Here is a 27213-nt window from a genome sequence, read left to right as displayed (position 1 = left end):
GTTCGATCACCCTCCTAGTACGCCCATGGGCCTCATTGTACTGTTCCTCTGCCCTGGTCCGGGGATTCCTTACTGGGGTCAGTAGCCACGACAGGTTGGGGTACCCAGAGTCCCCCAATAGCCATACACGGTGTCTCTCTAGCTGTTCCATCACGTAAGGGATGCTGCTATTCCTCAGGATGTAGGCGTCATGCACTGACCCAGGGAACTTGGCATTTACATGCGAGATGTACTGGTCAGCCAAACACACCACCTGGATGTTCATGGAATGGTAACTTTTTCTGTTCCTGTACACCTGCTCCCTGTCTCTTGGGGGAACCAAAGCCACATGGGTCCCATCAATGGCACCAATGACGTTGGGAATATGTCCAAGGGCGTAGAAATCACCCTTCACTGTAGCCAATTCGCCCACCTCAGGGAAAATGATGTAGCTCCTCACGTATTTCATCAGGGCAGACAACAATCTGGATAACACCTTCGAAAACATGGGCTGAGACATCCCAGAAGCAATTCCCACTGTTGTCTGAAATGACCCACTTGCCAAGAAATGCAGTACTGACAGGACCTGCACCAGAGGGGGAATCCCTGTGGGTTGGCGGATGGGGGACATCAGGTCGGGCTCCAGCTGGGCACACAGTTCATGTATAGTGGCACGGTCAAGCCGGTAGGTCAGGATAATGTGGCGTTCTTCCATTGTCGACAGGTCCACCAGCGGTCGGTACACGCGAGGATTCATCCGTCTCCTCGCCAAACCCAGCGGACGGTGCCTAGGAAGGACAACATGGAGCACACAGTCAAGCAACCCACAGGTACGTACTCACAGCTTGCACAGTAAACGATTCTCTATGCAGTGAATGGCGTGTCTGAGTGGCTATGAAAGGCCTAGGCCTGTGTGACGCAGTTGAAATTGAGCCATGTGGACCCTCGAAATGGCGGCTGCCTGATCTGTGAAGTGTGACAATGGGATGTGAGGTCAATGCGCTGGCGTGGCACACCGCGGCGAACGGCGGTCGAAGACCGCGGCGCGAAGCCGCATTGGTTAACATTGAAGCCTATGGGTTTCAGGAGCCAATGGCGAAGGGCGCCGGCGGTGGCGGTACGCACCGCCGCGGTACGCACCGCCGCGGGCGTGACCGCCATTTTCTATCTACTTATCCACTTGCGACTTGAACTTTCACAGGAGAGGACCTATACTGCAAGTGTTGCTGTGACCTCGGTCTGGAAGGGACAATGGCTGCTGCGACTGGGGAAAGGGCCCCTGCCTTCACTGGAGAGGAGTTGGAGAAACTTGTGGATGGGGTCCTCCCCCAGTATGCACTACTCTACGGTCCTCCAGACCAACAAGTGAGTTTAATTCAATATGGATTTGGGGCCACTGGCTGGCTTGGGGGCATGGCGGGGGGCCTGGCGGGGATGGGGGGCATGTTGGGCCTGGCGGGGGGCATGGCGGGGGGCCTGGCGGGGATGGGGGGCATGTTGGGCCTGGCGGGGGCATGGCGGGGGGCCTGGCGGGGATGGGGGGCATGTTGGGCCTGGCGGGGGGCATGGCGGGGGGCCTGGCGGGGATGGGGGGCATGTTGGGCCTGGCGGGGGGCATGGCTGGGGGCCTGGCGGGGATGGGGGGCATGTTGGGCCTGGCGGGGGCCTGGCGGGGGGCCTGGCGGGGATGGAGGGCATGTTGGGCCTGGCGGGGGGCATGGCGGGGGGCCTGGCGGGGATGGGGGCATGTTGGGCCTGGTGGGGATGGTGGGCGTTGGGCCACTGGCAACGAAAATGCAGACAAACTTGAACGTGGTATTTCTCCCTCCCTGTACGTGTCACATAGGTCCGCGCCCATGAGAAGATCGGGATTTGGCGTGCCATCGCCAAGGAAGTCCGGACCCTGGGGGTCCACCATCGACGGGGCACCCACTGCCGCAAGAGGTGGGAGGACATCCGCCGCGGGACCAAGAAGACCGCCGAGTCTCTGCTGGGGATGGCCTCCCAACGTAGGCGGGGTGCCTGCCATCAACTGACCCCCCTGATGTTCCGGATCCTGGCGGTGGCCTACCCTGATTTGGATGGGCGCGTGAGGGCAGCACAGCAGACACAAGGGGGTGAGTACAAGCATTATCTACTCTGTTGTCGCGCAGTGGAGGTGTCTGGGTGGGGGAGGAGGGCTGTGGGTCCCCCTAGGCCAGGGCGAGATCTGTAGGCTGGGCACCCCCGTAAGCCCCTGTGTCCCCAGCCACCACCCTCAGTAGTGTGTCAGTACAGCCATCCCTGGGCCGTGTCATCCATGGGTGCAGTTGTCAACTCTAGGCGTGTAGGGCATGTTCCACGGAATGCGTAGCGGACCCCAAGTGCGCAACTTAGTGCAGGGGGCATCTGTGTCTGTCATGTCCGCTAACTGTACCGGTGATCCATGTACTCAAAATCTCTTTATTTCTCTCTCCCCCCCCCTTTTTGTTTGTCTTTCTGTGCTTGTGTGCATCAGCATCATCAGGCGGAGGAGAAGTGGCATCGGGGCAGGAGGGAGCTGCATCTCACATGGCCCAGGAGGGCCATGCCACAGAGTCTGACTGGACCAGTGAGACGGAGGGCGAGGGGAGCTCCACAACGGGGACGACTGGACCCTGCAGCGACACGGACACGTCCTCAGAAGGGAGCTCCCTTGCGGGGGTGGCAACATCCGTGCCCCCCGCCATTACAGGTACAGCCGCCACCCAGCGCACCATCTCTGCCCTCCCAGCAGCCCCTCAGCGTTCGCCCCGTGCCCGCTCTGCCAGGAAGCCGGGCATCTCCTTCGCCCCAGGCACCTCAGGCCCTGCCCCTGTTACCCCCGCTGCCCTCAGTGAGGAGGTCATTGACCTCCTCCGAACGCTCATTGTTGGGCAGACTACCCTTTTGAATGCCATCCAGGGGGTGGAGAGGGAGGTTCATCGCAGCAATGCGTACCTGGAGGGCATTCATTTGGGTCAGGCTGCCCATCAGCGATCGTTCCAGGCTCTGGCCTCAGCACTGACGGCAGCCATTGTCCCTGTCTCCTGCCTCCCTCTACTAACTCCCTCCTCCCAGTCTCCTGTTCCTCTGCCTGTCCCACCCACACCATCAGACCAGCCTGCACACACCTCAACACCCAAGAGCAGCTCATCCAAACACAAGCACCACAGATCACGCAGACATTCACACAAGCAACATTCCGATGCAGACATGCCAACAGTCACTTCCACCTCTGTGACCCCCACCTCCTCGTCTCCCTCCTCCCTCCCTGTGACGTCTACACTTACACCTTCATTCACCTCACCATCAGCCAGTGTTTCCATCACCAGCACACCCTCCAGTACAGTCCGCACACGTGCAGTCACCACCCCCACTGCCATTTACACGTCCCCTGTGTCCTCTCCCACTGTGTCTGTCACCCCCTCTTCCACACCACACAAACGCAGCCACCCACCCACCCAACAGCCATCCACCTCACGACAGCCTCCCGCTCCTGCACCTGCACCCAAAGACAGCAAACTTGTCTCGCCTACAACCACATCCTCTCCCTCCACTCCCATACCCACTGTACCTACCACTATCCATTGTCCCAAGAAAATCTATCTCTCTACTGCTACCTTCTTTCCTGACCCTGAGCCCCCCCCCTCCTTCTCGTCGGGGTAAAAAGAGCACCTCAGCCACCACCAGCCCTGCAGCCCCCTTGACAAGGGTGCAGGGGTATTGGAGCCCACCAGCCCGCAGATCTGGATCTTCGCCCAGCAGCAAGGGGACAGCCAGCCCACCCCCTGGGAAGAGGAGCAGAAGGCGGAAGGGCCGCCGCCGGAGCCCGGATTCGATATCCCCCCAGGACACTAGCCAGCCACCGTCAACAGCCACAGCTCCAAAGGGAGGAAAGGGCCACAGACTCCCGACTAAGGAGGGCAAGGGCAGCAAGGCGGAGAAGTCAGGCAGCAGGCCTGCTGCCCATGGAGGACCCGTCACAGCTGCCCCGGGAGAGCCCACCACCCCCATAGCCGCTGCCCCGGGAGGAACCGGCACAGCTGCCCCGGGAGAGCCCACCACCCCCATAGCCGCTGCCCAGGGAGGACCCAGCCCAGCTGGCCAGGAGGGCCCCACCACCCACAGCCCAGGTGGGCATTGAAGGAGCACCATCCCCGCTTCCCAGGAGGGCACCACCAGGCAATGAGCAGTTGGCCATAGAATGGCCGCCGTCTCCAGCACCGCTCCGCTGGGGACCGCCGTCTCAAGAACCGCTGAACTGGGCCCTTCAAGGGAAGGACCGCTGAACTGGGCCCCGCCGTCTCCAGCACCGCTCCGCTGGGGACCGCCATCTCAAGAACCGCTGAACTGGGCCCTTCAAGGCAAGAACCGCTGAACTGGGCTCTTCAAGGCAAGGACCGCTGAACTGGGCCCTTCAAGGCAAGGACCGCTGAACTGGGCCCTTCAAGGCAAGGACCGCTGAACTGGGCCCCGCCGTCTCCAGCACCGCTCCGCTGGGGACCGCCATCTCAAGAACCGCTGAACTGGGCCCTTCAAGGCAAGAACCGCTGAACTGGGCCCTTCAAGGCAAGAACTGCTGAACTGGGCCCCGCCGTCTCCAGCACCGCTCCGCTGGGGACCGCCGTCTCAAGAACCGCTGAACTGGGCCCTTCAAGGCAAGGACCGCTGAACTGGTCCCTTCCAGGCAGGAACCGCTGGCCCTTTGGCAGACGTGGCAGGGCAGGATCTGTCTCGGGCAGGGCTGCAGGATGTCCTCTGGCCAACATGCCTCCTCCAGTGGCAGTGGAGTCTGTTATGGACTGTATGGACTGTGGCTTTGCTCTCCCCAGGATGGCCCAGTGGGCAGGCCACCCACTGTATGGACTGTATGGACTGTGGCTTTGCTCTCCCCAGGATGGCCCAGTGGGCAGGCCACCCACTGTATGGACTGTATGGACTGTGGCTTTGCTCTCCCCAGGATGGCCCTGTGGTCATGGAGTCCCCTCGTGGATCTGGCGTCGTGTACTCAAGTGGCTGAGGTGCCCCCCCTTCCCTTCCCCCTGAGGTGCCTGTCCTTTTTTCTTTCTGATGCCCCTGCAGTGTTCTCTCCGTGGAGTTCTTGTCGTGGGACTGGGCCTTGCCCCTTTGCTCAGGACCCCTGTGGTCCACGGACAGTGGTTGGACTACATTTAGTAGCTGTATATATTTTGTACATAGTTTATTTATTTATTGGTATTACTGCTGTCCATATTTCAATATATCTGCCCGTTTAAGATCTCTTCTTTTGGTCTTTGCATTATTTCGGAGGGGGGGGTTTGTGGGTTGTGACAGTGATCTGTGGGAATGCATTGATGTGTGTGTTGTAGTGGGTGTGGGTGGGTGGGTGTGTGCCGGTAATCTTTTCCCTCCCCTGTGTCGTAGGTGCAGTACTCACCGATGTCTTCCACGCCGCCGGGCGTGCTCCTGGTACAGGAGCAGGTATAGGAGTGGGGGGATGACCTGCAACTCGGGTTCCATACTGCCGGAATCTCGCGTGGAGTATGTGGAGGTGAGCGTTTTCCCGTTCGTAGTCTGTTTCCGCCGTGTTTTTATCGGCGGTGCTCCCGCCCCGGAAAAGGTGGCGGATTGGTGGGTCGTGATAGGGTGGGCGGTACATTGTCTGCCGCCTGGCTGTTGGCGGGGACCGCCGCGCTGTTTGTTTGTTCCGCCGTGGCGGGCGGAGTGTTAATGCGGCGGGCTGTGTTGGCGGTTCCCGCCAGGGTCAGAATTGCATATTTTGGACCGCCGGCCTGTTGGCGGGTTGGCCGCCGCTTTATCACCGACCGCCAGGGTCAGAATGAGGGCCTAAGTGTCAAGAACACCTACCGATGATCCACCCTCTGTCCTCTTTAAGTTGTTCCATCTTGTGTGGCACACTACTGTTCCTCAGCACAAAGGAATCATGGACTGATCCAGGGAACATGGCATTCACATGTGAGATGTACAGGTCTGCAGTACACACCAATTGAATGTTCATGGTACACCTGTTCACTGACTCTTGGGGGGATGATAGCTATGTGGGTGCCATCGATGGCACCTATCACATGGGGTATGTTGGCAAAGGCATAGAAGTCTGACTTGGTGGCAGGGAGGTCAGCACTTTGGGGAAATCTTACCTAGGACTGTAGGTGTCGTACAAATGCATTCAGGAATCTGGACAGTATTATGCTAAACATTGGCTGTGAAAAACCTGCACCCATGCCCACTGTCACTTGAAATGAGCCTGTGGCCAGGAAATGGAGTGCAGAGAGCACCTACGCTTCAGTAGGCATGGCATGCTGATTACGGTTTGCCGGTGTCAGTGCTGGATCCAGTAATGCACAAAGTTCATGAATAGTTGCACAAGTGAGCCTGTAATTGATAATGGTGTGACGCTCCACCATGGTCCACAAATCAACAAGTGGTCTATACACCGATGGGGCCCTTCCTCGCCACAAGGGTCTGTATCTAGGAGGAGTTTATAACACTTGTGAGGAACACACATACATCTGCACCCATTGTTTTTCATTCAGCACAGCTGGCATGATTGTAGGCAACACTAAAGCTTAGTGTGTGTGATATGACAGCAACATGACCAGAATGATATATCAGGGGACAATATGGACTGCATTGTGCAGATGAGGGTTTTATAACTGCGTAGTTAAGGTCAAAATGTCTCCCCCCTGTAATTCAGAAGTGTTGTGGTGGAAGTGACCTCATGACGCTAGTGGTTGACGTAATAGAGTAAGGCGGTGTTTACCGCCATGTGCAAATTCATTGGTTAACATGGTTGTCAATGGGTAATCTTAGTGTATCGTGATCGCCGCCGGCAGTGAAGGTGCACACCTCGAACTCGTCACCCCAACTTCACTTGACTCCCTGATATTGTGCATGCAGGTACTCCACTGAGTGTACTGCTGTGTCCTGCCTCTGGTCATGGAAATGGCACGTGTTGCAGGGGAAAGGGCCCCGGCCTTCACCAACAGGGAATTAGAGAAGCTCGTGGACGGGGTCCTGCCCATGTACGCCAAGCTCTACGGACAGCCAGAGGTACAGGTGAGTAGGAGGACTGGGGGGCATGGATGTGTGTAGTGGTGGGTTTTGGCTGAATACATGTGTGCACCTGTGACACTGTATGATCCCGGGTTCCTGACATGCTTCGTGTGTGTGCTGTTAGGCTTTTTGAAATGTCCATCCAATAGTGGACGTATAGCCAGCTGTATATGATTGGCCAGTGTCTGACCTCAGTGTTATTTTTCTATGTTTCCCATATAGGTCAGCGCCCACCAGAAGAGGGCACTTTGGCATGCCATCGCCAAGGAAGTGCGGACCCTGGGAGTCTACAACCGGTGGACACCCAATGCAGGAAGAGGTGGGAGGACCTGCGGCACTGGGCAAGGAAGATCTGCGAGGCCAGCTGGGGAAGTCCTCCCAATAAGGAAGGGGTGCTCATTGGGCACTGACCCCCCTTATGCAACACATCCTGGCGGTGGCGAACCTGGACCTGGATGGGCGCTTGAAGGCTGCACAGCAGTCACAAGGGGGTGAGTACATGTACCATGTTTTGGCCCCTTGATGGATGTGTGTGTGTGTGCATTCGTATTTAGGCTGTCTAGCGGAAGGGACTCTGACTGATGTCCATCTACATAATGGCCCCTGTGGGCAGTAGGGGTATTAGGGTCTAGTCTGCAGTACGTCACGTCCTTAAGTTAGTTCGGCAATGGCTGCAGATCAGGGTTCTGGGCACTGGTCAGGGGCATAGCCATGTGTATAGCGGTAGGTGCTGCCTGGTGGAAGGTTTTCTGGTGGGTGTATGTGTGACTAATGTACCTTCTTTCAGCTCTTTACAAGTGTCTCTCCTGTTTTGTCTCCCCATCCCTGTTCTCTTGTGTTGTCTATGTGTCTATGTACATCAGCATCATCTGGCGAGGGAGTTGAGGCACCCGCGAGTGGGGATGCAGCGGCCCACAGATCCTCGGAGGCAGAGTCGTCTGACGCCAAGGGGACCAGTGGGTTGGAGGGCGAGGGGAGTACCACGGGGGAGGCAACTACCACTGCAGGTAGTGACTCCTCCGATGGGAGCTCTCTGGCAGTGGCGGAGCCTAGTGGGCCCACCCCTACTGTTTTATCTTCCTCCACCCCCATTCCATCACCGCCCTCCCATTTGCTCCCCACCGAGTTGCCCGTGCCCACTCACCCAGAAGGGTGGGCGTCTCCTTCGCCCCAGGCACCTCCTCCCCTGCCCCAGTCAGCCCTGCTGCCCTCAAGGAGGAGGCTATTGACCTCCTGATAACCGTCTCTGTAGGGCAGACAACCATTGTCAATGCCACCCAGGGGCTAGCATCAGAGGTGCAGTAGACCAATACCTATCTGGATGGCATTCACAGTACTGTGTCTGGCCTACAGAGATCTTTTCAGGCTCTGGCCTCTTCTCGGTCGGCAGCTAGTGTCCCTGGTCATTCCGTCCCCCCTCCAACCACCTCTACTCCTTCCAGCACCCCACTCCCTTCACCCATCCAAAGCACACATTCTGACACACAGGCACACACCTCAACACACAAGAAGCACACTTCAACATACAAGCACCACACCTCCCACCACAAGCATACACAGAGCCAACATACACATGCACACACACCAACATCCACTTACCCCAGTGTGCCCACCTCTTCCACCTCCCTGTCTGTCCCCTCTACAGGCACACCCACAGTCACTGCACCCTCATTCAATGATGCTGACTCTGTTCCTGCAGTCACCACAATAGCACACATCGATTCATGCACCCCAGACACCACACCTGCACTCACCACAACGACTTTAGTTGACACATGCAACACACTCACCAGACTAGCAGACACCCAGACAACATCCATTTACACTGGCAGCCTGTCTTGTCCCACTGTGTCCACCCCCTCCTCCCAAGACACTCAAACGCACCAAAGCACACACCCATCACACATCCACCACACCTCAGCATACTGTCCAGCCACCTACACCCACATCACGCACACCTACACTTGTCACAACCACTCCCTCTAACTCCACTTCCATGCCTTCCTCCAGGTCCACCCCAATTGCACCTAAGAATTGTTTGCTCTCCCGTGTTGCCCTATTCCAACCCACTGGCTCACCCCGTCTCGTCCCTAAAAGTGCTCACCTCCTTGCCCTGTCCACTCCTCCCACATCACAGCCCGCCCCTGTCCGCCCTTCCCATGCCCCTTCCCCAGAGAGGAAGAAGCCCTGTGCTGAACCAGGTTCATCTGCCACCCCCGAGTCCAAGCCCACTCCCCCACCTTCCAAGGCAAAACCAACCCCCCACCTGCCACACAAAAGTCTAAGCCCCCCAATCGTAAATCCCCACCACCACCACCACCTGCCCCTGTTCCCTGAGGTGCCTGGATGCCCCATTGTTGCCCCTATGAGGTGGAGTACTGTAGTACTTGTGGGAGTCAAGTTGGGGCCATTGTGGCCCATTGGACTTATCTCACGATGAACTGGCTATTGGCCTTCTAAGCACTTCTGTTGCTCAGTGAGCATAATAAAGGTTATTGTGTGGCCTGTTTTGTTAGAGGCACACTCTGGAGCCGTGGAATCTCGTTTCATTGTTTGGGGGTGTTGGGCACATGTATGTACTTTGGGCAGGTTGGATTTGCCTTGTGTCGGGTAAGTACCTCTTGCTGTGGGGTGTATGGCTTGTGCTGCTGTGAAGGGTTGTGGAAGTGTGCAGGGTGGGTGGAGTGGGTGGGTATATAACTGTGCCCTTTCTTCCCTTGTGTAGTAGGTTGAGGTACTTACCATTGTCGTCTTCGCCGGTGGTCTCGGTCGTGGAGGTACATGGCAAGGAGCAGGGCAGGCATGATCTGCAACTCTCTCTCCATGTCTGCTTTGGCATTTTGTGTGAGCCTCCGTTGAGTGTTTCCCTATGCTTATGTTTGGTTCATTTCCGCCTGGCTTTGCGTGGTGGTGGTTCCCGCCCTGGAACTGAAGGCGGTCTAATGGTTCATTATTTGATGGGCGGGTAGGGTCTTTCCGTCGGCCTGTGGTCAGGCTCTGCCATTGTTGTCAGAACTCCTCTGCTGGCGGTGAGTGGTTTTCAGGTTGTCTGCGTTTCAGTTGGTTCATTATTTGGCGGTTCAGACCGCACATCTGTTGGCGGCTGTTACCACCACTGCTGGCGGTGAGGTGTTTACCGCCGTGTTCATAAAGAGGGCGTAAGTGTCAGATTGGACAGGGTTCCATGGTGTACTTGGGACGCCTAGTAGGTCGTGGCAAGGTGCAGCCCCTCCAGGCCAAGATTGAGACAATCACCTAGATCCTAAACAGAAGTGAGAGCGTTTTAGGCCTCTCTGGATACTCCTGTAGGTTTGTTAAGGGTTATGGCACCATAGTGGCCCCCTTAACAGAATTTACTTCCAAAAAGCAACCTAGGTTGGTGAATTGGACAGAGGCTTGTCAGAAAGCATTTGACTCTGTAAAGGAAGCCATATGCACGGCACCCCTGCTCAGGGCCCCTGTCTACTCCAAAGAGTTAATTGTGCAGACAGATGCATAGGGGTGGTTCTAGCAGAGCTGAATGAGGGGGGCCTAGACCAACAAGTAGCATTTATTATCAAAAGGCTATTACCACTGGAACAGGGGTGGAGTGCCATAGAAAGGGGAGCATTTGCTGTGGTCTGAGCACTGAAGAAGCTGAGACTCTACCTGTTTGTGACTCACTTCCAGGTTCAGGCAGACCACAGGCCCCTGAGATGGCTCATGCAGATGAGGGATGAAAATCCTAAACTCTTGAGGTGGTCCATTTCCCTACAGGGGATGGGCTTTATGGTGGAGCATCGCCCGAGGACTGACCACACCAATACTGAGGGTCTCTCCAGATACTTCTGCCTTAGCGATGAGAGCTTCCAAGAGGTTAGGTAGTTCTCCCTAATGTCAGCTGGGGGGCCACATGTTAGACCTGACAGCCTTGAGGGGGCAATCTCACAACTTTTTGCCTGCCTCCCTTCACTTTTCTGACACAGTTTCTGCTGGTTTTAGGACTCTCCACACTTTACCACTGCTAATCAGTGCTAAAGTGCATATGCTCTTTCCCTTAAACATGGTAACATTGGTTTATTCACAACTGGCATACTGGATTTACTTGTAAGTCCCTAGTAAAGTGCACTACATGTGCCTGTGGCTTGTACATTGAATGCTACTAGTGAGTCTGCAGCACTGGTTGTGCCACCCACATCAGTAGCCCCATAACTATGTTGAAGGCCCACCATTGCAAGGCATGTGTGGGCAGTTTCATTGCCACTTCAACTTGGCAATTAAAGGTACTTGGCAAGCCTTAAACTCCCCTTTTTTGTACATATAAGTCACCCCTAAGGTAGGCTCTAGGTAACCCGTAGGGCAGGGTGCTATGTAGGTAAAAGCCAGAACATGTACATGTGTGTTTTATTTGTCCTGGTAGTGAAAAACTCCTCAATTAATTTTCCACTAATGTGAGGACTGCTCCTTTCATAGGCTAGCATTAGGGCCACCCTCAAATACTTTCTGAGTGGTAGATTCCAATCAGAAAGGGTTAACCAGGTCATATTCAGTATGGCCGCCAGAATAGTAATAGAAAATCCTGCTTAGTAGTGAGGTTTGATTTTATATTACTATTTTAGAAAAGCCACTTTTAGAAAGTGAGCATTTCCCTGCACTTAAAATCCATCTGTGCCTTGCAGCCTGTTTCCAATCAGCATCTGGGCTGGGTTGGTTAACAGCTTCCTTGTGCATTTGACCCAGACAACCACAAACTGAGGATATATCATACAGAAGAAGGTGGTTGTGCTAACAGGATCGTACATCTCAAAAGTCCATATAGTAATTGGGAAAGTAATGCCCAAATCGTCGTAGAAATTCTTCCAATGGACGCCACACTGGTGTACACACCCAACCACCAAGGATGTGTGTACGTTGACTAGAAGACCACCCACCCGTCTTTTGAAGACTTAAGTCCAGAACTACTTCAAGAATGGGAACAACTCATAATCACCTCTTCTTTTGGAATGATGGATATCCTTATCAGGGATGCCAGGAGTAAATGGGATAAATTGTTACAGGATATTCGAATTCTGGAAAAAGAAATCAGAGAGACTAACTTGCCAGAGGTAATAGATAAAAACTACAAAATACTTAAGGATGTTCTCCAGAATCATCAACTATATATTTACATATCTTTACATATGCACGCAAATATGACAACATAAACATTGAGAAACAAGAAGGTGCACATCAAAGAATTAACATTGACTTATCCTCAGTTGCCTCCACTAGTGATACAGACAGATCTAGCATCTCTAGTATAAAGAGTGGGGAGTCAGTGGGCCAACACAGCCAAATATCACTTTAAATTAATCTTTTTTGTTGGAACTGGAAAGATATTGCAGGGGACACAACCAACCTTGCAAGAAAGAAGAGTCACACATAAGAGGATCAGAAGAGGGAAAAGAAAGAATAAAAGGCTCAAGGAAGGAATGAGAGGGGTTAACTACAAGATCAACCACACGCAATCAGAGGAACTAGAAAGGGGTCTATGTGAGCAGGAGAATCCACACAATGACATTTCTATTGTTAATCTTTCTAACCTTGAACTTGATACGCAACAAATAAAAATTCTAAGCAAAGGTTTGAGCTTTGTACCTACTTCTTTATCTAACTTTACAGAATTAAACATCAATGTATACAAGTTTATTTGCAAATGAAAATGATATACATTTTTTCAAGGGAAGAAAGTGACATGAGTTTCCGCCCCTGTCATTGATACGACACCTAGTAATATGACCATCAAAGACATAAGAGATATACAAACTCTACATTCTTTAGAACAACCTTCGGACCTTTCTCCTCCACTTCTAGACATCCTATCGGATTTAAATATTGACTCTAACCTTGGACTTCACAGTGGGCTTAAAGTATCTTCTAAATATTCACCAGTTTTATCCCTTGATAATGTGATTGATATCTTTTATAAATAAGTAACTTTGAATCTCTACGAATTGGAAGCTCTGTATGTTACTGAGTATAAAAACATAAAACATAACATAACTAGACAAGAGAAGCAGGCACTTCATTTATTCATGGAGGCACATAATATTATTATCAAAGAAGCAGACATAGGCGGAAATATAGGCCCTAATTTTGACAATTGCGGCAAAAACCACCTACCGCTGCAGCAACAGCCGTCAAAAGACCGTCGCCGCAGCTACCATTGTCTGCCATAAAATGACCACAGCTGAATTTCCGCCACAAGAAGGGCAGAAATCCGGCTGTGGCCATATTGGCAGATGGTGGTAAGGTGGGGCTGCTACCACCAGCAGCGCCACGCAGTAGACTGCTGCCAGCCATATTATGAGAAATAATATAACTTGGCAGTGTTCTGCTGGCAGGCGCTGCTGGTGGTAGCAGTGCCCCATCCTGGCCCCTGCCGGAAGGCCTCCTGGATCGAGGTAAGTCAGGTATCTGACAGGAAGGGGTGGGGGTGTTGCGTGTGTGGGGGGTGTGCATGTATGTGTGAGTGTGTGAATGCGAGTGTGTGTTTTATTGTTGTTTGAACGCATATATGAATGTGTGTGAGTGCGTGTATGTATGGAAATGTGAATGCGTGTCTGTGTGTATGTTTTGATACATGCATGTATGTATGTGTGGATGAGTGTGTGTGTGCATGTGTGAATGGGGGGTGTGGATGTAGGGGGGTGGTGGGGTGTTTAGAGAGGTGTGGGGGGAGGGGGCTTCCTATCAGTTACAGGGAAGGAATTCCCTGTCACTGATGGGGCCTACTGCCATGGTTTGTATGGCATTGCGAACGCCGCAAAAACCATGGCGGTAGGCAGGGTCATTGTACTGCTGGCGGCACAATGGCCGCAGCCGGGCTACAGATGGTTATCTCCAGCCTGGTGGCTGAAACTGCCATGGCGGTCGGAGTGGTACATTGTGTGGATTGGCTTCAGCCAACCCGCCAATGTCATAATGTGGTGGTAAGTACTGCCAGCCTGTTGGCTGTACTACTGCCACATTAGCTCCGTCCATTGGGGTCATAATGACCCCCATAGTCTTGATGAACAAAGTGGACTATATTAAGGAAATTGATTGACACAGCTTATCATAGACTTACTCAGAATCCATTGAAAGAAGTAAATGATACAATACAAAAGAAGCTTAGCTACTGGAAAGACCAATGTCTTATTACAGACATGGAATATTGTTACATGCATAACGCTACTCCAACATCACTATGTATATATATTCTTCCCAAAATACACAAAACAAACCTTTTTCCGCCAGGCAGGCCCATCATCAGGGATTGGTTCCCCTATGGAAGGGCAATCTGAATTCATAGATCTTTATCTACAACCTTTTGTACATAACCTACCCTCACACATTAAAGACACAAAGGACTTACTAAGCAAAATTAGTGACTTTGAGTGGATGGAAGGACACTTCTTGGTCACCTTGGATGTTACCTCACTTTACACCAGTATCAATAGGGCCAAGGGTATGATAGCCGTCTAGTATTTTGTGGACAACAGAGATGCCCCTCTTTTGGAGCATACTAACATGTTACTTGACCTTATTGAAACTGTTGTGGACAATAATGTTTTTGTCCACAATGGTACATAGTAATGCCAAATACAGGGTGTAGCTATGAGGGCAAAATCCTCCTCTTCCTTTGCTAACCTATACATGTTTTTTTTTTAACGATACACCTATGGCAAAACTGCCCACCAAAACTGATCCAACATATATTATATTGGGGCAGATAAATAGACGATGTTCTTTTATTCTGGTCTGGTGACACTGACTTTCTTTATCATTTCATCCAACATCTGAATAATAATACATACAATATTCTATTTTCCAGTCAACACAGTATCTCACAGTTTGATTTTTTTGATATTACATTATTTGTCAATACCAACAAAGTATGTTCTAAACTATACAGGAAACCTACGGCCTGCAACTCTATAATACATGCGGAAAATTCCCATCCTCTTTCACAAATTAAAACCATTCCTTATGGAGAACCCATACGAATTAGACGGAACTGCAGTTTGGATAGCAATTTCTCAAGAGAATAACAACTGATGAAAAAGTGATTTGCAACAAGGGGTTATCCTATCAACCTCATTAGAAGGGCTAGTGATAGGATCAATAGGATAAAACAAAATAACTTTCTTACTACATCCAACAAACAGAAACGTAGAGAACATAGGAAAGTTTCTCTCACCACTTCTTATAGTGTGCTAAGTCCTCAAATATACAAAATTCTCTGTAAAAACTATTTTTCCTCTTGGCTGAAGACACCTTGAAAGAGGGCATTACAACTACACCAAGGCCCATATTTATACTTTTTCAGTGCCGCATTTGCGCCACTTTTTGATGCAAAAACGGCACAAACTTACAAAATACTATTGTATTTTGCAAGTCTGAGTCGCTTTTGCGTCAAAATATTGTGCAAATGCGGCGCTAAAAAAGTATAAATATGGGCCCAAGTGTTGCCTTTAGCAGAGGCCGTACACTACGTGACCATCTACTAAGGTCCAGTGGTAGCAATAGTTTGCTACCACTGGACTTTACAAAAACATGCTTACCCAAACCCCCCTGTGCTTCTTAGTGAAGAATCGACGCAGCACCTGCCTTATGGCCGGAAATGCGACACACAGCCTACTGGATTGATGCACAGCCAAACCAGAACACACAGCCTGACTTCCCAAGTGAAGAATCGATGCAACGCCTGCCGTGTGACAGAATATTTGCTGCATTGCCTACCGGATCGATATAACACATGTGAATTCTTCCAGCATGCCCAGGATTTTCCCACATCATCCCTGGGTGTCACAAAGATGCCCGCATCGCAGTGAGGAAAAAAGACAGCCTGCCAGAAATCGACGCAAAGCCCTTTGAAGCGTGGAAAGAAACAACGCATTGTCTGTGCCATGTCGAAAAATCCGATGCACACCATATATTTCCACTCATCTTCTCCTCTGCGGTAAACGTGCGTGTTATTTTTGACGCAAACCAGTTACTCTGTGTAAACGAGATACAACTGTTGATTTCTAAGATTTAAGACTATTTTTAATCCTGCAAAATTGATATCACACCTTGTGCTGATTAAATCTCTATCGTTTTGACCTTAATTTTGCCAGAAAAATATCATATATTGTACAAAACCTGTGTTTTGTATTTTTGTGGTGTTTTCATTGTGTTACTGTGTGATGTATTGCACAAATACTTTACACATTTCCTTCTAAGTTAAGCCTGACTGCTAAGTGCCAAGCTACCAGAGGGTGGGCACAGAATAATTTGGATTGTGTGTGACTTACCCTGACTAGAATTGTGGTCCCTATTTGGACAAGGGTGTATACCTCTGCCAACTAGAGACCTCACCTCTAACAGAGAGGATGTTGATGTCTTGAGACCAGATGATGATGGGTTGAGGGATCCTGTATGCGTTGAAGAGGATCAGACTCAGGGAGGATCCTTGCAGAACTCCCCAGATGAGGTTGTGGTCATCTGAGGTGTACAGTGCCAGGCTGACTGACTGGGCCCTGGAAAGAGTAGATTCATCAAAGTGCATGTCCTTCAATTCTGATGTCATGTAGGCATTGGGTGAGGATGGAGTGGGAGACCATGTCAAACTCTGTGGAACAGTTCAACAGGACAAGGACTTTTGTCTCTCCTCTCTCCAGAGTCATGCAAAGGTCATCCTTGGCAGTGATGAGGGCAGTTTCCATGCTCTGGTTGGTTCTGAAACCAGGCAAAGTGGTGTTGAGGCATTTTGGGGGTCATTCCGACCCTGGCGGTCATGGACCGCCAGGTCCAACGACCGCGGAAGCACCGCCAACAGGCTGGCGGTGCTTCCGGGGGCATTCTGACCGCGGCGGTAAAGCCGCGGTCAGAAAAGGGAAGCCGGCGGTTTCACGCCGGCTTCCCGCTGCCCCAGGGAATCCTCCACGGCGGCGCTGCAAGCAGCGCCGCCATGGGGATTCCGACCCCCTTCCCGCCAGCCTGGTTCTGGCGGTTTTCACCGCCAGAACCGGCTGGCGGGAACGGGTGTCGTGGGGCCCCTGGGGGCCCCTGCAGTGCCCATGCCACTGGCATGGGCACTGCAGGGGCCCCCTAACAGGCCCCACATTGATTTTCAGTGTCTACGTGGCAGACACTGAAAATCGCGACGGGTGCAACTGCACCCGTCGCACACCAGCAACTCCGCCGGCTCCATTCGGAGCCGGCATCCTCGTTGCTGGTGCTTTCCCGCTGGGCGGGCGGGCGGCCTTTTGGCGGTCGCCCGCCCGCCCAGCGGGAAAGTCAGAATCACTGCAGCGGTCATTTGACCGCGCTGCGGTGTTCTGGCGGGGGAACTTTGGCGGGCGGCGGAGAATGACCCCCTTAGTGAGGTGTCTGTTGATGATTTTCTCTAAGATTTTGGCCAGGAATGGTAGCAGCGAGATCAGTCTGCCATTGGTGAATGTTCAAGGGTCCACAGAGGGTTTTGTCAGCAATGAAAGACAGCTGCATGTTTCCCAGCATCTGGGAAGGACACAGAAGAGGTGGAGGCATTCAGATTCGGTGTGAGCATGGTGGTGATAGGTTGTAGTCCTCTGGAGGAGCCCTGATAAGGGAAGGTTTCCAATTGCGCTCCTGAGTTTATGGACTACATGGTGGTGGCGGTTTCGTTGGGGGTGATGACTAGTCATATGTCTAGCAAAGGTTCTTTGCATAACATCAGGAGGTGTGTGGCGAGGTTTGTTGGGTCCGGTTGTGAATTGAAGTTGCTGTAAATGGCAGTGATTTTGTTGCTAAAAAAATATGAGAGACTGTTGCAAAGGTTCTGCAAGGGGGGGATAGAGTTGCAGGCAGCCACTGATGAGGTGATATCCTTCACAACTGTGGAGATTTCTTTGCTTCTGTTGATGCTGACATCAATGTGGTCGCCAAGAGATGCATTTGGTCTTCTGAATCATTTGTTGGTAGCATCTCAGGGTGGAATTAAACATTCTCCTGTCTGTATTGTCCTGGCTCATTCTCTGTTTACGTTTCAGTTGTGGGCAGTAGTGTTTGATCAGTCTGAGGTCTCTTGTGTACCAACTGTCCTGGGGTTTAGATCTTGTTGAATCGCTGTGTTTGAGGGGAGCAAGGGAGTTGGAGCAGGAGGTGAACCAATTGTTGAATTTCCTCACTCCTGAGGATTCAATTGTTGTGTTCAGATCGGTGGAAGTTGAGAGCAGTGGTCCATTTCTTGTCAGTGGTGATGTTCTAGCTTTGGTGGGCTGGGCTGGTGGTGGTGGTTCATGTGTGCTGGAACAGGAGGAGAAAGCTGAACCTGATGATGGCACAGTTTGTCCAAGAGACTGGTGTGGGTTCGTCGACTCTAATGTTGTTGAAGATTGAAGGGGGTAAAAATAGGGTTCCGGAGGGATGCAGCGATGTGGGTAGGTCCCTTTGTTTGTTGGTTGAGGCCCAGGCTTTCAAGGTCTTCGCTGGGTGTTTTTGAGTACTTTTCAAATTGTTAATATGAGAACTCTGCAGTTCTCCCTCTATGCATAATTATATATTACTCTAAAGCTGCTAGATTGATGAATGTCATGATGTCCATAATGATGGAAACAAAAGAGCACTGAATATTTCTACGTCAAGATATGGATCTTCAATGTTTAAAAAAACATACAAGCTCAAGTCAGACATCAGTAGGTTAACAGCATTAATGTCCTGTGAACTTGAGAAGAGACCTAGAGTTATGATGCCTTCCAAAGAGATTCTTGAAACATATGGAATTTGAATAATTTGTGTAGGACCCAAAATTTGATAAGTAGCCTTATCTAAAATAACACCATTAAGCACAGAGTATGCAACAATGTTAATGGACTGTTAATCCTTTTGCCTCTGTTTGAGGAAGAATGCAGTTGCAACTCCTGAATGACAGTGGATGATGTCATATTTTCATGGCCCATGCATTAGCATTGACATTCAAAGTCCATAAAAGAGTGATAATACATAGGACAATGCAGGACAGATGTAACTGTAGAGGAACCAACAGAAGGCAAGGAGTCATCTCTAGCGATGGCTAACTGGAGCGAAGGCCATTCTTCATGTTTTTTGAGGAGTGTTAGAAATTGGGTTTAAGCTAGGAGAGGTATGCACCCTGTCCAAGCAGAAACCACAATCCTAGTCAGAGTAAGTCAAATACACAACATAGATTAACCTATGCCCACTCTCTGGTAGCTTGGCACAGAGCATGCAGGCTTAACTTAGGAGGCAACGTGTAAAGTGTTTTTGCAACACTTAAAACAATAAAAACACCACACACAAAAACACACCAGGTTAGAAAATGAACAAAACAAGACCAAAGCAACAAAAATCCAATAAGTACAAGTTGAGACATACATTTTTAAAGAATATCTGCAAATCTGGTGCTTAGAAGCTTAAAAAGCTAACCAGGGCTATCTGTTTGCACTAGACCAGGTCAAATTTGAAAAGTGAAGTCAACTGCGATGGACAGTGGGTTGGATACCAGGACCAACCTTGCCCTGCTGAAAAAGAAACCTTGAGATGGAGGATGAGTTGACATTGAAGACCTCATGTGACAAGCAGAGAAGGCAATGCGTAGGCAATGACAGGGTTTGAATACATTTAGTTAGGGATTAGTCATCAGCAAACCTTTGGCCATTAAGGTGATGCATTGTTATTGAGCCCGCAGCTGGTGATGTTAAGGTGATGCATGGTGCTGGGACGATGAGTTGATTCAAAGCCTCACAACCGGTGTTGTGATGCCTTCGTCCACAACAGCGATGCGTTAGGCTGAGATTCGTCAGTTCAGATCAGCACAGTGACAGTGATCTGTGGGTTTTTTGGGCAGACACAGCCGAAGAACCCATTTACAGGGACCCAGGAATGGATTGGCACCACTTGACAGGGCAGGACTCACAGTTGGCAGAGTCCAAAGGCTGTGAAGTTTTTGATGTCCTTGAGACTTCAGAACAGGCGGCAACCCTGCTAGCCCTAGGAGTCACCTTGGTTCCGGGGATGTAGAGATGCACGTCCAGACCTTCTGGGGATGTAGAAATGCAGGCCCAGTCCTTCTCACTCCGAGGCAAGGAGGGTAGCAGGATGCTGGGCAGGCATAGCAGAGTAGGAGTCCAGCAAAGTCCAGCAGAGTCCAGCAGAGTGACAGTTTCTTCAGAAGCACAGCAGTCCTTCTTCTTGGCAGAATGTCCTCAGGTCCAGACATGCACTAATTCCGTGGGCTCAGAAGTCCAGTTCTTAAGCCCAGTGGTCCCTTTGAGGTGGGGGAGCCTTCAAAGAGAGTCCTTTGAGGTACAAAAGTCCCTACGCTTCCTCCCTTCTCTTCAGACACACTACATGGGGTTATGCAGCCTTGTGTAGGGGCTCACGAAACAGTCCATTCAGGTGTATCAGTTCCTCTCTCACATCCTGCCCAGGATGGGCCATCAGAATGTGATGGTCCATCATTTACACCTAAGCTCCCTTTGTGTGTGGCTGTCTGGAGGGAATGCACAAGAGCCCAGCTGTCATCCACCCACGCATGTATTCAGAGACAGGAAGAAGGCACTCAATGATTTTAAGTAAGAAAATGTAATCTTTCTAAAAGTGTGATTTTCAGAATTACAATTTAAAATCCTACTTCACCTTATGTTAAGGTTTTAAACTGTGATTCCAGATACACCAAACATGATGGCCACATCTCTTCCCAATTGGAAATTACACTTATAAAATATAGGCCCTCATTACAACCCTGGCGGTCAGTGTTAAAGCAGCGGTAATACCGCCAACAGGCAGGTGATACAAAAAATGGGATCACGACCATGGCGGAAACTGCCAACACAGACAGCCACTTTAACACTCTGAACACCATGGCGGTAGCAACAAACACTGCGGCGGTCACCGCCAACAGACAGGCAGAAGACAATGTACCACCCTCCCCATCACAACCCGCCAATTCGCCAGCTTTTTCGGGGCGGTACCAACCCCATCACAAGCACGGTGGAAACAGTGTTTGGAAGGGAAACCACTCACCTCTCGACACTCAACAAAGAACCAGGATGCCATGGAGCCCGAGTTACAGGTCCTGCCCATGCTGGTCTACCTCCTCACCTACCAGGAATACGAAAGGCGGTGGCGATGACCACAGTGAGTACAGCACCTAGTAGACAGGGGCAGGAGGAAGGAAAAAGAGAGTGACACACACGCAATACGCAACACCACCACCCCCACCCTCACCCACAACACCATACACACAAAAACATGCATCAACATTACATTTACACCCCGTAACCCCCTGGAAGAACGCAAGAACAAAAGGAATAGAGTCAAATCAGTGATATATTAGAATTAGGCAGATATGCGTAAAAAATAGAAAAACAGTATTTACAAAAATATACTATATGTACATAAGGCAATACATTGTCCATTCAAAATGTCCGTAGGTCACTGGGCAAAAATCATGGGCCAAGCCCACACGTGACTCCTGCCTCAATATGGAGAGAACACTGCAGGGGCATCAGGTTGAAAACACACTGGTATCTCAGGGGGATTGGGAGGGGGGGCACCTCAGCCAGAAGATGGAATAATGCCACTGCTCCTCGAGGGGGCTCCATGCCCACTGCTTGGTCCTGGGGAGTGCAAAGCCACAGTCTCTCAAGTGGGTGGTTTGCCCACTGCTTGGTCCTGGGGAGTGCAAGGCCACAGTCTCTCTAATGGGTGTCTTTCTCCACTGGTTCTGGATGGGGCTTTGTGCCCAGTGTGCTTCATCCTGCCAAGGATTGGGTGAGTGGATGCCTTTCTCCACTGGTTCTGGAGGGGGCTTTGTGCCCAGTCTGCTTCATCCTGCCAAGGATTGAGTGAGTGGATGCCTTTCTCCACTGGTTCTGGAGGGGGCTTTGTGCCCAGTGATGCAACACTTGGGGTGTGGCAGTTCACAGTCCCTCACCTGGGTGTTGAGGCACGAGATTTGCAGGGACCAGGTTGCATGATAGTCCATGGAGGCAGGGCTAGACTCCATCCTGCGGTGGCTAAGGCTGCATACTGGTTGTAGTGCTGGTGCTGGTGGGGGTGCTGCCAGTGGTGGTGGGAGGCACCAGCCCTTCTCCTGCAGCCTTGGCGGGCTGCCCATTGGGGCTGCTGCTGCTGGTAGTGGTGCTAATGTCAACATGGCAGGTGGCGGTGCATGCGGCGGTGCTGGCCGTGGTTTCAGGTGCCAGTGCTGCCAGTGGTGGGTGGAGCCCTTCTCCTGCAGCCTTGGACGGCTGCCCACTGGGGCTGCTGCTGCTGCTGCTGACAGTAGTGTTGCTTGTGGCGGTGCAGGTGGTGGTGCTTGTGGCTGTGCTAGTGGCTGGGCTGCTGGCAGTGCTGGCCGCGGTGCAGGTGGCGGTGCTGGCGGCTGTGCTGGTAGCCACCAGGCTTTCACCTGAAGCCTCCGATGGCTGAAGTGCCTTGCCTGTTTTTTTCTGCCCCTTCCTCACCTTTGCAGATGGTGGTGTCACCTTGGGTCTGGCAGCTGGAGTCTTTGAGGTGGACTTGGTGGGTGTTTGGTGCTCTTTCCCCTAGCTGGATGCTGTCCCCCTCTTCACCTTAGCAGGTGGCGGAATGGTTTTGTCCTTGGCAGGAGTTGGTGGCACTCTGGCTGGGCTGACGGGTGCCCCCTTTGCGCCTCTATTAGCTGCAGGAACCACAGCGGACGTCGACGTGGCTGAGGTGCTGGGCTGGGTTCGGGACACCCTGGGGAAGGACGGGGGGAGGAGTAGGGAAGAGGTCAATGTTTGCCAGGAAAAGCTTCTTAGAGACACTGGGGTGGGAAGAGGGAGAGGGTTTGGGAGTGGTAGTAAGAGGTGTCTGTCTGCTGTGTTTGGGTGCAGGTGCATAGGCTGGATGCTGTTGTGAGGTGGATGGCTGTTGGGTGGGTGGGTGCTTGCGTTGGTGTACTTTGGGAGGAGGGGTCACAGACACACTGGGAGAGGACACAGAGTACATGTGCATGGATGTTGGGGTGGTGACTGCCAGTGAGGGGTGTGTTGTGATGGGCGTGCTGGTGATGGAGGTAGTGGATGAGGATGTAGTGCATGAAGGTGTGAGTGGAGACGCTACTAGGAGGGAGGTGGATGACGAGGAGGAGGGGGACACAGTGGAGGCAGTGGATGTTGGTGTGTCTGCATGGGGATGGTGCTTGTGTGAGTACCTGTGAGATGAAGTGTGGTGCTTGTGTTTGCCTGAGACACTTTTGTGTGGTGATTTGGGTGAATGCTGGTCTGAAGGTGTGATTGGGATAGGCTGGGGTTGAGGGGATTGGGACTGGGTGGAGGAAGTTGGAGGGGGAGGTTAGGGACTTGGACAAGGGCTGCCATCTGTGCGGAGGCCAGAGCCTGAAATGCTCTCTGTGGGCCGCCACACTAGAGTGAATGCTCTCCAGGAATGCATTTGTTTGTTGCAAATGCCTCTCGACACCCTGGATGGCATTCAGAATGGTTGACTGCCCAACAGTGAGGGATCTCAGGAGGTCAATAGGCTCCTCAATGAGGGCAGCGGGGCTGACTGGGGGAGGGCCTGAGGTGCCTGGGGCAAAGGAGATGCCCACCCTCCTGGGTGAACGGGCACAGGAAACACACTGAGGGGCTGCTGGGAGGGCAGTGCTGGTAGGGGGGTTGGCAGCTGTACCTGTTGTTGGCGTGGGCACAGAGGTGTCCACCACCACCAAGGAGCATCCATCGGAGGAGGAGTCGCTGTCTGTGGTGTCCCCGTCGTGGTGCTCCCCTCGCCCTCCATCCCACTGGTGCCCTCACCGTCGGTGGATTCGGCCTCGAGGCCCATGTGGGATGCATCTCCCTCCGTCGCCGGTGCCTCTGCTCTTCCGCCAGATGATGCTAATGCACACAAGGGCAGGATGACAAAACAAAAAGGGGGGGAGAAATAGAGGATACACTTGGTCAATAGCAGCAACACCACCACCGTTGGCATACACAACACACAGGGAGCAGGCCTATGCACTAGGCCATGCATTTCCAGTTACTAAGATAGTCACCAGCCCATGGGGTACAATGCCTACCGCCAATCAGCTGCAAACCTGAAACCCACAGGACAATGCCCAGTAGTAGATGCCCACTAACACCATTGGGGTAGGAGTACTCCAGAGCCTGCCCAACAAGGGACCTACCCTGCCTTCTTCGCCCTGGCTTAGGGGCACCCACAGCCCACCTCCCCCAGCCAGGTAACCCTTAACGTGCACAAAGTCAGGATTCAGAATCTGTACTCACCCCCTTTTAGATGCTGTGATGCCTTCAAGCGCCCATCCAACTGCGGATAGGCCACCGCCAGGACGTGGAACTTCAGGGGGGTCATGGTGCGACGGGCTCTCCTTACTCGTTGGGAGGCCAGCCCCAGCTGGGCCTCCACGTCTTCTTTGCCCAGCGGTGCAGATCCTCCCACTGTTTGCAGCAGTGGGAGCTCCGCCTGTCAAAGATCCCCAGAGTCCGCACCTCCTTGGCGATGGCACGCCAAATACCCTTTTTCTGGTGGGGGCTGATCTGCACGGAAAAGACAGTGGAAAAGGGAATTAGTCAACCGTCCGGACCGTCACACTCATGGCCCACCAGATCCCTCCCATTCCCTGACGCACATACATTGACCACCATACATGCAGCACTCTGGCCAGGACGCCTCTGCCCCACCCCTACATGTGGCTTACACACACAGCAATCCATACAGTCATGGCCCACTTATCATGCCCACAGTGTACTCACCTGTTTGTCTGGAGAACCGTAGAGTAACGTGTACTTGGGTAGGACCCCATCCACCAGTTTCTCCAACTCTTCCGCAGTGAAGGCAGGGGCCTTTTCCCCAGACACATGAGCGATTGTCGCTTCCAGACACAGGTCACAGCAGCACTTGCAGTGTAGGTCCTCTTCTGTTGAAGGTCAGGTAGCAAGTGAGTGAACAGATAGAAAATGGTGGTCACGTCCGCGGCGGTGAGTACCATCACCGATGGCGTACATTACCATTGGCTCCTGGAACCCACAGGGCCCAATGATAACCAATGCGAAGTTGGGCGGTGGTCTTCGTCGGCATACCGCAACGGCGCACAACACCAGTGGAAATACCTAATTTCCACTTGTCCCTCCTCACAGTCAGGCAGGCACCATTTCAGGGGGGCACAAGGCATGGCACCTAACTGTGTCACAGCAGACATTGGCACAGCAACTGATTTTCGGATTCACATACTGGTTCTGTAAAGGAAAATAAGCATTATTAGTGCAGTAGATGTGTGAATATGACCCACTGATCACCGTTTTCTTCCATAGGCTTCAACTGCTGAGACTGAATACGAGATGATGACATCCTCAAGTGTACAGACCCCTGGTGGACCCTGCGACAATGGAGGACAGACACATTATTATGACATACAGACTTGATCGGTCCACAATCCAAGAAATGTGTGCCCAATTGGAGTCAGACCTCATGTCAGCAATCCGCCAGCCCACAGGTATCCCCTATCTAGTGCAGGTCCTGTCAGTGCTCCATTTCCTGGCAAGTGGTTCCTTCCAAAGTACAGTGGCCATTGCATCAGGGATGTCTCAGCCAATGTTCTCAAACGTGTTGATCAGAGTGTTGTCAGCCCTGCTGAAACACATGCGCAGCTACATCGTATTCCCCCAGGTGGAGGATTTGGCCACAGTGAAAGCTGACTTTTATGCCCTGGGACATATCCCCAACATCATTGGTGCCATTGATGGTACACATGTGGCACTTGTCCACCCCCCAGAGAAATGAACAAGTTTTCAGGAATAGAAAAAGCTATCACTCTATGAATGTGCAGATGGTGTGTTTGGCGGACCTGTACATCTCCCATGTGAATGCCAAGTATCCTGGATCTGTGCATGACCCCTTTATCTTGAGGAATAGCAGCATCCCATATGTGATGGGCCAACTCCGGTGTGGCTAATAGGTGAGCCCAAGGTCCCCACCCAGGATAAGTAGGTGTCTGGGTATGGGGTTGTCCCTAAGGGTTAGTGTGTGTCTAACAGTTGTCCCTTGGTATTTGCACGTGACTCTGGTTACCCCAACCTCTCATGGCTACTGACCCCAGTGAGGAATGCCAGGACAAGGCAGAGGAACGTTACAATGAGGCACATGGGCGAACAAGGCAGGATAATAGAAAGAACCTTCGGCCTCCTGAAGGCCAGGTTCAGGTGCCTCCTACTGACAGGTGGATCCCTGTACTACTCACCAAAGAAGGTGTGCCAGATTATCATTGCATGTATGTTGTTGCACAACCTGAGACACCAGGTGCTTTTTCTGCAGGGGGGTGAGCCTGGAGATGGTCTTGTGGCAGTGGTGGAGCCTGTGGACAGTGAGGAAGACGAGGCAGAGGAAGAAGATGTGGACAACAGAAGTAATATAATACAGCAGTACTTCCAGTGAGACACTGTAACTTTACTTTACATTTCAGTTTTCTGTTGGACATTGTACATGGCAGCCTGATTTCCCTATGTCTATGGCCACTTCTTGTACCCTTTGGCATCTCTATTTTCAGATCTCTGTGGCCCACTCTGGCTCCTGGTGTGTTTACTGCTGCCCACTAAAGGTCATTCTAATGAAAATTTCACTGTACATATGACTTGCTATGCTTTGATAATGTTGTACTGATACATATTTGAATCATTTGACAGACACCAGATTTGTATTTGTTCCAAGGGTGTTTATTTAAGTGCTCATACGTAGCGGGGGATGTGCAATGGGCTGGGGTGATGGTGGAGGAATGTCCAGTTAGAGTCCAGTCTCTTGGTATCACAGGTGCATTGTCCAATGGGGAATAGGAAGGGGAGTAATGGCAGTTCAAGGTGGACAGGGTGACAGAGTGGGACAGAAGGGTGACAATCAGGAGAGTCCTATTTCCTGGCGGGGTCTTGGCAATGTTCTTTGGCTTCTGCCTGGATCGCAGGGACCGTTTGTGTGGTGATTCACCTTCCTGCATGGGGTGGGGTGCTGGTGGCCTGTTGTTCCAGTGGTGGAGCTTCCTGTCCACTAGTGCGGGCGGAGGTCGAGGGCTGTTCTCCGGTGTGGCTAGTGTCAGGGGCACATTGTTGTACCACTGCCTCCCTCATGGTCTTGCCCATGTCAGCCAGCATCCCTGGAATGGTGATCAGGATGGTGTAGATGTTTTTTAGGTCAGCCCTGATCCCCAGGTACCGTCCCTCCTGC

Source organism: Pleurodeles waltl, chromosome 11, assembly GCF_031143425.1.
Source record: "Pleurodeles waltl isolate 20211129_DDA chromosome 11, aPleWal1.hap1.20221129, whole genome shotgun sequence".
Taxonomy (NCBI): Eukaryota; Metazoa; Chordata; class Amphibia; order Caudata; family Salamandridae; genus Pleurodeles; species Pleurodeles waltl.
This window is presented reverse-complemented; position numbering follows the sequence as displayed.